Raw genomic sequence first — 13,133 nt, forward strand, 5'->3', positions numbered from 1 at the left:
AGAAAATGTGGTACATACATACAGTGGAAAATGGGACATCCTTATAAAAAAGGAAAGCCTGAGACATGCTACAATATAGATGAAATTTGAGGACATTATGCTAAATTAAATAAGTCAGTCACAAAAAGAAAAATACTGTCTGGTTTCAGGATATGTCCAGCTCATAGAAGCAGAGAGTAGAAGGTGGTTGCCAGGGGCTGGGACCAGGGGTTGGTGGGAAGAAAAGAGGAGTTGTTCAACAGGTACTGAGTTTCAGCTTTGCAAGATGACAATTTCTAGTGATCTATTGCATAACAATATTTGTAGAGTTAACACTCTAAACTGTATACTTAAAAATGACTAAGATTGTGATTTTCAAATTAAAAATAAATAAGTAGATAAATCTAAGACCTTATCAATCCTCTAATACAAACAGAAAAAAAAAGAAGAAGAAGAATTCTGGATAGTTGGATGATATATTAATTAATTAATTCAAACTAAGTTATTTGTAATGGCACAGGTCATTAGATATTAAAGAAAATAGAGTACACATTGAAGCAATGTGAACAGGTTCATCGAAAAATCTTATATTTCTTCTACTAGTACCTGATACTTTACTAGATATAGAAGCAGAAACCACTTACTCTGCAGCCAGCCCATAAACTCAGCATCTGATGCAATGTTTTATATTAAACACGGCTATCCATTGCTGCATCCGGCCTTCCTCCTGCGATGTGTGTCAACATCACTACCCCGAGCCAGCTCTCTAGAGCTGTGCTCCTCTGACATGTCTCTAAGTCATAGCAGAGCCAAGCCGATCGTTTATGCACAGTGCAGAGTGTACTGGGCAGCTTGCCTAACATATGCCGTGCTATTGCCTTTTTGAAAAAATGTAGCACAGAAACATCTCATGTCCTTTTCTTTATAAACACCATTGGTGACATTTTATTTATCTCTTCTCTCCCAGCATTATAAAACTTACCTGCTATTATATCAGGGAGCCTCTGATTATGATTATGATTGTGCCATCTTCTGACGACAGGCTGTGGGAGTCTGAGACACTGATTGGAACGCGACCCCTTTTACAGATTTGGGACAGAATGGCGCAAGAAGGCAATTCCCTTGTCAGAATCTTCAGGCTCAGGGTCTGAACCTATGAACAAGGATTGTTGTCACCTTCTTCAGAATGAACAGGCATCTGGGATGTGCATTACTTCTATTTTGATGACTCTGCTAGCACCTTGTTCTGTTAACATGCGATGTACACCATTTACATTGGGAAACTGGTTCTCAAGTTTCTCTAATAGCTGGTGTTCAGGCACTTTTTAAAGGATTTTTATACCAGTCACATTTGCCTCAGAAACATTTTAAAAGTGAAAGATTCTATTATTAAATATATGTAAAAGGTAATACTGCAGCGTATCATTTAGGACATCTCAAATATTGTTTTGATGGAAATCAGTGTAAATAGCAACATTGTTTCTATCAAGGACGTCTATTCTTGACATATATTTATGTTGCTACTGAGAATTATATAGACCAGATTTCCATAATTTTATTGTCGATGAGAAATTATTTTATATTTGCTTGGGTGTCACCCATCTCCCAGACCACAGGACACTCACTGTTCCCCCTTGGCTCTATTTTGCCTGCTTCAAGATTGAACATGTCAGAATGTGTGAATCCAGGGAAGAAGGACAACTGACAACAAACTCTGCAATGGGTCTCAGGGGAGCTATTTTAAACAGCCTTGGTTTCCAAAGTGAAGGACACGTTTAGTTATTAAACAATAGCTTTTCAGAATGGGTTCTCCTTTTTGCTGCTGTCAACGTTGGCTTTGTCAGAATCCTAATCTCAACAGCAAAATGTGGTATCAGTAGGAGCAAAACATTGTAAGAGCCAGCAGATTTTCAACAAAGAGTCCTGCCAGCCCCACCTACCTAATTTCTGGGGCTCAGTAAGAAATGAGAACATGGGGCAGCTTGTTCAAAATGCAGAAAAAAGATGTCATGAAAGGAACACATGGAGGTTTTTCCATTTTTTTTTCTGCAGTGTCTCTCAGACTTCTCATGTTTTTATGTGCTATTTAATGTCAGTCTGAGTAAAGAAAAAATAATATTTGATTAACATGAATCTTACCGTTCATTATTATCTTGTACGATGGCAGTTTGAAATGCAATGTAAGATCATTTTACTCATATACAAAATTCCCAAAATCATACAGCTTGTGTCTCATAGCTTGTATATGCATGTGTATTCCATTCTTAGCAGGACAGAGAAACACTACACAAGCCAACTGAAATGTTTTTGTCTTAGTTGTTTATACACGCACAGTCAACCAACACCTTCTACTTTTGGCTTGCGATGCAGAAGAATAGAAAGGAAAGGAATTATGGGTTGCCCTCCATTTTCTCTTCCTTCTGTGTCATCATTTAAGTGGTTGGTTAAAACAGCAAAGTAATTTATGAGTAAGAAAGAATACCACAGGATTCCTTGGTTGTCGGTATTCTTAGAACCCCATTGTCTTCTTTAAGCAAAACCGAGATCTGTTTCAGGGGAAGAGCCTGGCCTTCCAGTGCTGTTGGGACCCACGCTTAGTCATAGACCTCACCTACTTACCTTGTCCTTGACCTGAGTATAGCTGAACTCCTTTCCTATGAATCACTGGCTCACTGGAGTCCTGAGCTCGAGCAGCCTCTTGAGCACATACGTGAGTAAGAAAATCTCCTCTGCTCACTCACTTACCTCTTCTATTCTCTTACTATGTTTAAAAAACAGAATTTCTGAGACAAAAGGTTTAATCATTTTAAGGCAGAAACAGCAGAGCTTAAAACCAGGCAAGGGGCCCTCCTTAGTTCAGGACCCTACCACTTACAAGTCTATTGGTCCCATACCCTTGAATTCAGCTCTCAATGCTGTATTTATCCAAAAATGATTCAGCAATAATTTCATTTTGGAATCACTGCAGCATATGATTTTGACAATAAAAATGAATGGTATTCATTGTTAATAGCTCACTGTGTACAAAGTCAGGGAAATTTGAGCAAAACACTAACAGGTAGTTATAAAATAATGTAAGTTCTGTCCCTAGCCATAAGCCTGGCAGGCAGTAGGCACTCATAATTATTTATTTCAAAATTTTATTATTTAATTGAATCAGGTATCTTGTCATGGCTCATTTTCATTCCTTTTTATTTTTAGATTATTGCGTGTTTTTAAAAATAACTCCCTGTTAAATAACAAAATAACTAAAGACTCATACCCAGAATATCAATAATTATTTAACTTTTCTTAAAATATGAAGGGTTCATTATATTTCTAATTTAGTAACAGACTTCATTTTAATTAGTTGTTTTTCTGTTGGTTCCAGAATTCTACCAATGTTACAATTTTTAAAATATCAATTTACGCTGAATTTTTTTTTTTCCTATGTGCATGTTTTTTTCTTTCTTCCTAGATATCCCCAAGCTTTAGGAGAAGCTTACAAATTGTAATTGACAGATACCTCTAGCCCTAAACTTTTCTACAAATCCTTGTTGACATCCACCAGGAATATAATGAGTCCAATGCAGCCTTTGGGTGTGTATGCATATCCATTCCTGGTGTATGTAATCATCTCAAATGCCCTGTTTTGAGATCTCCATGTTTGGGGCACTTGTCCAAAATTCAGGAATTTCAGGTCAACAATGCATATTTTCTAAGCCTTTTTCTTCCACTGAGGCATAAAAGAACATTTTAATTTTCTGCTGACCATAACTATGTCATGAAAACCAGAAAGCATTTCCCTGGGCCTTCTCTCCATCTGTCCAAACCATTCTACCTCTCCTGCAGCCACTACATGTTGGCACTGAGTATTTTTCAAGGTTCTCTTCTTCCAGAGTTCCTGATGGAAAGGAAATTCTTTCTCATTGGAATTCTCCTGATGGAAACTACATTTTTTTCAATTTTTGCAGAAAAGAGTAAGGGATGGTCACTGAGAACTCGTTCAAAGCGTAAATTCTTCTCTCTAGTTTTATCCCAACTAAATTACGGCTTGAAATTCCACTCCCCCAAGAAAGAAGGACTTTCAACTTCTAATATGAGATAAAATGTTCTTGTGGCATTTTTATAAGCTTTTATTTATTTATTTACTCATAAGACACAGAGAGAGAGAGAGGCAGAGACGCAGGCAGAGGGAGAAGCAGGCTCCATGCAGGGAGCCCAAAGTGGGAGTCTATCCCAGTTTCCCAGGATCACGTCCTGAGCCGAAAGCAGATGCTCAACTACTGAGCCACCCAGGCATCCCTTTTATGGCATTTTGATCACTTATCCTATTTTATGGCATTTAGGAAAAACTCGAAGTTCGGAAAATAAACTTTCCCCTTTCAAGTTTTTGCAATGGAACAACACCGTGTTATTTTGCCTAAAGTCGTTTTATAAGGTTCTATTTTGAAAGACAAATGTAAACACTATTTTTGTTTCCTTTGCTGGTCTCTAACATCCCTACAAAGGATTTAATGCTTCTAGCTTTGGCCTGAAGTGAGTAAAAATAGTGAACTCCATTTATAAGTGTGAATCCATTACATGTTTTTAATTTTCTTAAGATTTATTTATTTGAGATGGGTGGTGCAGAGGGGGAGGGGAGAGAGAATCCCAAGGAGACTACCCACTGAGTATGGAGCCTGATGTGGGGCTCCATCCCACGATGGAGATCGTGACCTGAGTCCAAATAAAGTCAGATGCTTAATTGAATGCACCACCCAGGTACCCCAATCTGTTAAGCTTTTTTGAGCATTGACCAAGACAATTTTAATATTTACATCAGCTTAACTAAACTTTGGATGGGTTTGTTCCTGACCATAGGTCACTGACCTTCCCAGAGCTTTTACTTGGAGAAAACTTGCGATTGGTAATTCTTTCTCTGTCCTTTTTAAGTGTATATAAATATCCCTTCCAGTTTTATAACCCAGGACTGAATTTCTCAAGGACGTGAAAATTATCTCTTTGAAATGTAAATAGAAAGGGCATAGCATCCCTATCTCCCCAGGCTCGGTCACTCCCCAGGATAAGAGTCTAACTTTGCTGGGTGCCAATTAGCAGACACAGAGGGCTTAATTACAGAGAAAAACATTTGCCAACTCAGAAATAATCCAATATGCTCACATTTCATTGGTCAACCTCCTCCTTTAATGTTCTCCAATACTTCATACTAGCTCACACCAGGGGCTTAAAAACTCCTCTACCTTCTGTTTTAGCATAGTTGAATTTACTACTGCAATAGATTTAAATAAAGTCTTCCTTGCCTGTTTAACTTTATCTGGCATAATTTTGCTTTGACAGCAACATTTGAAGACCCATAAATCTTAGGAGGGAAGAGCAAGAGTCCCAAATTCATCTGTTCAAAAACCACAACCATGGCCAGACTTCGAAGATGAGTTTGGAAAAAACTCTGTTGGATGAAAAATGTTCATTGTGGACATAAAGGACTTGACTTCCCCTAGTTGTTTTTCCCTACCTTCTTTGATGAAACTAAATTGTCCATCACTGGCTGCTATACTGGAAGAGCAATTTCTCCCTCTTCTGAGAACTATTCATGACCAATTACTCCTGAAACTAGCCAATACATCCTTGTGATAAACCCTTTAAGAACCACACCTTCCTTCCCCTAAGGTAATATAATCCTGTGGAATTGCCTCAGTATTTAGAGTGAAGGCTCATGTTTAATGATGCCCGGGTAATTTTCTTGTAGCTCTACTATGAATAATCTGGTGACATTTCTATCAATGAAAAGGTTTGGTAGAGCTACCATTACTATTATTGCATATTTCTTAAAGGATATAGGAATGCAGATAAATTTGACAAAATATATTTTAGAGGCCATACTTTTTCATGCTTATTTTAAAATATTTTGGTCCTTAAACTGTCATTCTAATTTCATCTCATATTGTATTACAAGTTTAGATGAACCTAAAAGATTTATTCTTAACCAGGGATGATTTTTGTCCCTATCTCCCAGGAGACATTTGGCATTGTCTGAAGACATTTTTAATTGTAGTGACTGGGAGCGGTGGGGTTACTGATATTTAATAGATAAAGTCCAGGTACACTATACAACATTTTACAGTGCACAGGACATCCACTTGCAGCAAAGAATTATCTGGGGCAAAATGTAGATAGTGACAAGGTTGAGAAACTCTGGCCTAGAAGTAGAAATGTCTTGATTTTTGTCAATACTTACGCATTTTAATGAAGCTTGAGTAAGTTAGTTAATTTACCAGGCACATTGTCTCTTTGAAACCATTTTAAGATTAGCAGCTTTCTATAAAAATTAACACATTAATGGAGAATCTCATTCTAAGGAGAACTAGATCAGAATTTGTATGGTGAACTAGTTCAAAATTAGTTTCAGAAAGCTGTCTAGTGGGCTTGATACATGATAAATGGAAAGGCAAACATAAACTCTGCACCAATTTTACCTGAATATTTATATATTGCTTTCTGTAAGCAAAAATATTTCACCAGCAGTGGGGCTAAGGATCACAAAATAAAGAATAAAAATAAAAAAATAAAGAAAACAAAAATTTAAGTCTAAAATGATTTTCTTCCTTTTTTGTTGAGAGAATTATTTTTCACACGGATAGAAGTCTAACGTGTTAATCTCCCAGGAAAACATTTTCAACATTGAACCTTAGATTTACTGTGTAATACAGTCATATTTTACAACTTTAATAATTTCAGTTTTTGTTTCACAAGAGAAACTTTTCTCTGTTGAAATCTCCTCTTTGATCCCATGAGAAAGTCTCAGTGCTAAGTTGTCTTTTAAAAGATATTTCTTTCCAATAGATTGAGGACTTGTAAATGCCCAAGAGTTGAGTATGATAATAGATGGATAGGGGAATGTGCTGGAATCTCGGAGGGAAACAGACATACTTTCTTAATACCATGGGAACACTAGCCTAAGATTCACCGGCCCAGTGCATTCAATTTCCTTCAGCTTTCCATAGTCTCTAGGTTATAGATTATTTTATAATGTCAGTTGCCTTGCTGGAATAAAGGGGCCGTTAGGAGGGAGGTTTGCCTTTCTACATTCTCTACCTTGAGTGGAAAATTTTGAATGAGTTGCATGATTTTATCAAAAGAATAGTTGAAGTTTATTTTTTCTATCTAAGGTATTCTAAGTAATATATTTTTGAAGAGATGACATGTTACTTATTATTTTATTATTTATTATTATTATTTATGAACTAGCACTTACATTTAATTAGAAAGATTTAAAAATAAGATTAATATTTGATGTAAGACTATTTTCCCTAAAGCTCTCTAATATTTTAAGAAAACATCTCATTTCTCCTAAAATTCAATGGTTTATAGCTTTTGGGAGGGAACATTATGGGAATTGTAGCATGTCTCTTAATGACAATTCTGATCGTAGTAATTCCATTGTTTGCCTTGTCTATGTTCTATAATGTATTGTCAACAATCAGAAGCCAGAAAGAATAAAAGGCACTAAGAGATAATGGGAGTTCCTATAGCAGCATGATCTCAGACCATAGAGATAAAGAATTCATGTACAATAAACCTGCTTATTGGGATTTTTAGGCAAGATAAATTTTCAGAGTCTTAAATGTAATCTATTGATGAGTAAAATGTCATTATAAAAGGTATTATATAAGTCAGATACCATTAAAAAAGATTTGTTTTCAATTTTGTTTTGTGGTCACATAAGAAACAATGGAATATGTATCCTATGGACTTTTGAACTCAGTCATTTTTATGGATACAGTGAGGACTTGAATACTGCCAGAAAATAACAGAGACAACTAAACCTATTAATGTGCCCTTACTCCAGGCTCTAAAGCAATTTGATGGAAATTACAAATGTATTTTCAGTCACTAATTGTTTTCACATGTGTGACTGTCTGCATCTTAGGGATGGGTTTATAACATTTCAAAGGGGTGTAGGGGGGACTTCTTTTTCAGATATTTTCCTATTTAATTTTTAGTCAATTTATCTACCTGTCTTCAGACTTTGATTGTCTAAATATAAGTATTTTCATGAAAATAGATGATTAAGAAATTTAAATGCCCTTTGAATGAATTTTTACATTTTTTCTAGTATTTTTACTTTAAAATATAGGTTTATTTGATCAATGATGATCAATGATATTGCCACTTTCATTATGTTTTCAATATTTTATTTGCATTTTTAATTCTATAGAAACAGGATTTCCAGTGGCATTTTAAATATAATTTCTACCACTTAAATTTCTGCTTTCAATGCTAAATAAAGCTTTAGAAGAAATCATGTGCAATCTCAGGCATATTCAATGATGTGTTTATACATAGAAAATTGAATTAAGATGCTAAGAATCATGTGTAAGTTTTCAAAACCATCTCAGAGATTGGAAAAACTCCTCTCAGATTTAGATAAAAGAATGAAAATGCTTCAAGTTGCAATAAAGTGACAAAAACACTCCCATACGCACAAGATTGCAAATTATTAAAAATAAAGGGTTAGAAATAAGCATTATTGATCATTTTGTCTTTTTGATCAATTAGTTATTATGATCAAATTTTGAATCAACCGGTACTCTTTCAACTATTTCGCCTTGAATTGAGTAAAATAAATTTATTTTGCCACTGTCAGCCCTGGAATTTCAAAGCCACCAGGAAAGAAAATTCTGTTTGAGGCAACCACTCATAAAAATTCTCCCGAGGGGGATCCCTGGGTGGCGCAGCGGTTTGGCGCCTGCCTTTGGCCCAGGGCGTGATCCTGGAGACCCGGGATCGAATCCCACGTCGGGCTCCCGGTGCATGGAGCCTGCTTCTCCCTCTGCCTGTGTCTCTGCCTCTCTCTCTCTCTCTGTGACTATCATAAAAAAAAAAAAAAAAAAAATTCTCCCGAGGGAATTATCTTTTTCTCTTTATTCATTGAGGAGTAGTTTGGGATTACCTCAGAATTCTCAGTTTAACAGTACTTCAGAAATGAAAGATATCTACCATATATTTTTGAGTTACAATAGCACTTTCTCAGAAAATTGTGTTTTGTAGAGAAAACCAGCACCACAACAATAACACATCTCCATGAAGTTGATCCTCATTATTCACAATAGTGAATGGAAGTGATACAAGGGTTTTACCAGCTATCTGGGCATCCTTTAGTCCAGACAAATTGACAAATGCAAATATCCATCAATGGCATCATATAACAGGCTACTAGATGCAGTCTTGAGTAAAAATGATTTTCCTAATGATTAAACCTTAATTAAGAATAACACAGGTAGGGCAGCCCCAGGTGGCTCAGCAGTTTAGCATCACCTTTGGTCCAGGGCGTGATCCTGGAGACTGGAGATGGAGTCCCACATTGGGCACCCTGCACGGAGCCTGCTTCTCCCTCTGCTTGTGTCTTTGCCTCTCTCTCTTTCTGTGTCTCTCATGAATAAATAAATAAAATATTAAAAAAAAGTATAACACAGGTAGTATAATAGTTAAAAAGTCTCAAAATCACAACTAAACAAGTGGGATGGCAGATAGTGTTCTTGGAGAGGTAAGCTTGATGTCATAGAAAATAGTTATTTTTAATAATTTTATGCATATTTCCTTTAGACTTTAAATAATTTAGATTTTTGGGAATTCTATGAAATGGTCTTGAAATTAATAGGGGTAGTAAATATATTAGTATATCCAAAAATATTATTAATGAAAGACCACTAAGACAAACTTGACTTACCAAATTTCACAGTAAGTGATGAAGAATTTATAATGTAATCAAGAAGGTATTGATTTAGGAGAAAAACAAGTAAATGTGTAAAGCAGAACAAGGCATCCATAAAGATATTTTAGTATGTATGAAAAGTTAATATTCAATATAGCTGTTAGTTTAATTAGTAAGCAAAGAATGGGTTAGTTAATACATGTCGCTGGAAAAACTGATAATCCATGTTTTTTTTGTTTGTTTGTTTTTAAAGATTTTATTTATTCATGGGAGACCCAGAGAGAGAGAGGCAGAGACACAGGCAGAGGGAGAAGCAGGCTCCCTGATGTAGGGGAGCCTGATGTAGGACTCAATTCCAGGACCCTGGGGATCATGACCTGAGTTCAAGACAGTGAGCCAAAGGCAGATGCTCAAACACTGAGCCACCCAGGTGCCCCCATGTGTAATTATTTAAAAGTCAACCTAATGCCAAGCCTTATCACAAAATATAAATTTGCTGTGGATTAAATCATTAAGTATGAAATCTCCTGAAGTGATTTTGTGTCAGGAATTCTGACAGCAGGGATCCCTGGGTGGCGCAGCGGTTTGGCGCCTGCCTTTGGCCCAGGGCGCGATCCTGGAGACCCGGGATCGAATCCCACGTCGGGCTCCCGGTGCATGGAGCCTGCTTCTCCCTCTGCCTATGTCTCTGCCTCTCTCTCTCTCTCTCTCTCTGTGACTATCATAAATAAATAAAAAAAAAAAAAAAAAGGAATTCTGACAGCCTGTTTTTATTGGATGAGACCATTTTTTATTTACCAGTGCTGGTATTGTGGTGTCTGAATATAGATCCACAAAGTAGAAAGAACATTGCTTATGGTAACACCACCTTCTTGTCTAGGAAGGAAGAGGAGAATCCTTCCAGATGGCAAGGCTGGAGGCTAGAGTGGAAATAAAACTGACCTAGAGGAAAGAAGAATCAAAAAAAAAAAAAAGAGGAATAAAGTAGGAACCAGCACATCCTACCTAGGGATGGTTGGGGCATTGAGAGAGGGAGAGGGAGATTTCAAAGGGCTAGAGGAATACCTGCCCAATTTTCCTATGTCCATATTGACACAATGTGGTGCAGGAGAAAAGAGCAGAAAGAGCAAAGAGAAGTGTCTGCTCAGGCTAGGTCTCCTCATTTCTTTTCCTTACTAGTGGCCAAAAGACTACAAAAAGGTCCTGTATGCTATGAGGAGCCTCATATCAGACAGCAGACTTGACTGGTGAGATACCAGAGAAAGTTCATCATCAAAGAGCTAACGGCCTTTTAACTGATTCCTCCAGGAAAGATCTGGAAGCCAGGGGTCTTAGGACTTGCAGCCAGACATCAGCAGCTCTGCACGCAGACCAGTAAGAAGCAAGAGATGCCAAGGCAGGAAGTAGCTATTGGATTCCAGGGAGCTATCGCCCTGCCCTGAGAGAATAGACTGAACAGTTTCTTTTACTGCAAACGCTCCAGCTCAGGTTCAGTGAGGAGAAAGTTTGATTCCCACACCAGCTTAAAGAGGCCAAACACAACTGGTGATCAGGGCATCTTTCAGAGAGTGGCTGGACCCTCTTCTTGAAAAAATAGGTAGTATTTCTCTGTCCTTATATGCATCAGGAAGTGAGGAGGGTGTGGGAGTACGCCAGGGGCAGATTAAGCAGATAGAACATTGAATTGACTGCAAGAAATAACTCATTTAAACCACAAAGGGGGGTTTAATAATGACATATATAATTCTCTACATTTTTGTCTTTCCCTTCAGTCAGTAGAAATGAGAGTTTGTGAGGAAGATATTTATTATTTTTATTATTGATAAATTCCCTTAGAGATATTTTGCATACATGGATTCTACTAAAATATTCTATCTAAATATTAAAGTCATTAAATTTTAGATTGAATTATCTAAATTCTAAATTCTACCTAAAATTTTGATCTAAATTCTATCTAAAAATTAGATAAACTAATATTCTATCTAATATTAATGTCATTAAATTTTACCACTGAGGGGCGCCTGCCTGGCTCAGTGGGTTCAGCATCTGCCTTTGGCTCAGGTCATGATCCCAGATCCCTGGGATGGAGTCCCAAGTCAGGTCCCCTGCTCAGTGGGAAGTCTGTTTCTGCCCCTCCCCTGGTCCCTCATGCTCTTTCTCTCTCTTGTAAATAAATAAATAAATAAATAAATAAATAAATAAATAAAATCCTTTAAAAATTTTGAAAAATAAAATTTACCACTGAGTTTTTACTGCTTTTATTTCAAATGTTACTTCAAATGAAAAATGTGAACAAAAGCTATCAGGTATCAAAGAGATACAGAGACATCTTATATACCCAATAAATGAGTATTTAGTCCTAATCTCACTAAATGTATAAGTTTAACATTACACTTTTTTCTTTCCTTTGTCTTTTTTTTTTTTTTTAAAGATTTTATTTGGTCAAGAAGAGAGTCTGTCACTACTCCCTAAGAGTTTGTATAGTTCATGTATACTATACATATGTATACTACATGTATATATGTATACTATAATATATATTATATACACATATGTATATAATATATACAATTATAGAGAATTGCTTATAATTATATATATATATTATATATATATAAATATAATTGGAGACAATCCAATTACCAGCATGCTATTTTAAAAATGCCCCTTAAACTCTAGAAAAAACTTTGATACTAAAGGTGATGTAAGTTCTTCATTTGGGTTAATATTGAACCCCAAAGGAACCACGTGTTGTATGGACATAATATATCTTGTTGTATTTTACTTAAAATGCTTTCTGGCTATAAAGAAAGAACAAACAATAAAACTGAAACAATATGGAAATAACACAAAATCTAGCAGTACTGTGATATTAAAGTTTGTGTGTGTGTGTGTCTCATTGGGCCGACTGAGGCTTTGTACCTATTTTATATCTAAGGAGAAACTATTGCAATTAAAGTAGCTTAATTTGGGTTTCTCAATGGGTTGACAGTCCACAAGACCAGTCTCAGGTTTGATCATTCAATAGAAGGACTGATAGAACTCAGAAACTGTTATAGTCACAATTACAATGTATTATACATAAAGATTACAAATCAAAATCAGCAAAGAGGGTTCATGGGGCACAGTCCAGGCAAAACCAGACTCAAGCTCCCAGCTACCCCTTTCTATTGGAATCCTGTGAGGATGCACTTAATTCTCCCAGCAACAGTGTATAACAACTTGTGCAAAATGTTTCCAAACTGGGGAGCTCACCCAAGCTTTGGTGTCACAGGTGCGGTGCCTGGGTGACTCACCTCAGCTACTCAGATTCCAGCCCCCACTCACCATTACAGGCACTTATGGTCTATCACATTGTTAGGTAGGATATACTTATCCATTCATAGAGCATGGCCCAAGCCTACAGGCAAACCTCCTATGAGGCGGAATATTCCAAGGACTCAGGTTTTTTTCCCAGGAG

At 36.6% G+C, this 13,133-nt stretch overlaps 2 long non-coding RNA genes across 2 annotated transcripts in view; both read left to right on the plus strand.

Annotated features, from left to right (window-relative positions):
- Positions 1-13,133, plus strand: part of LOC119877795 — a 105,503-nt gene that overhangs the window by 31,886 nt on the left and 60,484 nt on the right. The window lies entirely within an intron of this gene.
- Positions 2,501-5,597, plus strand: LOC111093674. The gene is made up of 2 exons (XR_005382600.1): positions 2,501-2,689; positions 5,299-5,597. It is a non-coding gene; the product is annotated as an uncharacterized LOC111093674 (long non-coding RNA).

Source organism: Canis lupus, chromosome 32 (genome assembly GCF_011100685.1).
Source record: "Canis lupus familiaris isolate Mischka breed German Shepherd chromosome 32, alternate assembly UU_Cfam_GSD_1.0, whole genome shotgun sequence".
Lineage (NCBI taxonomy): Eukaryota > Metazoa > Chordata > Mammalia > Carnivora > Canidae > Canis > Canis lupus.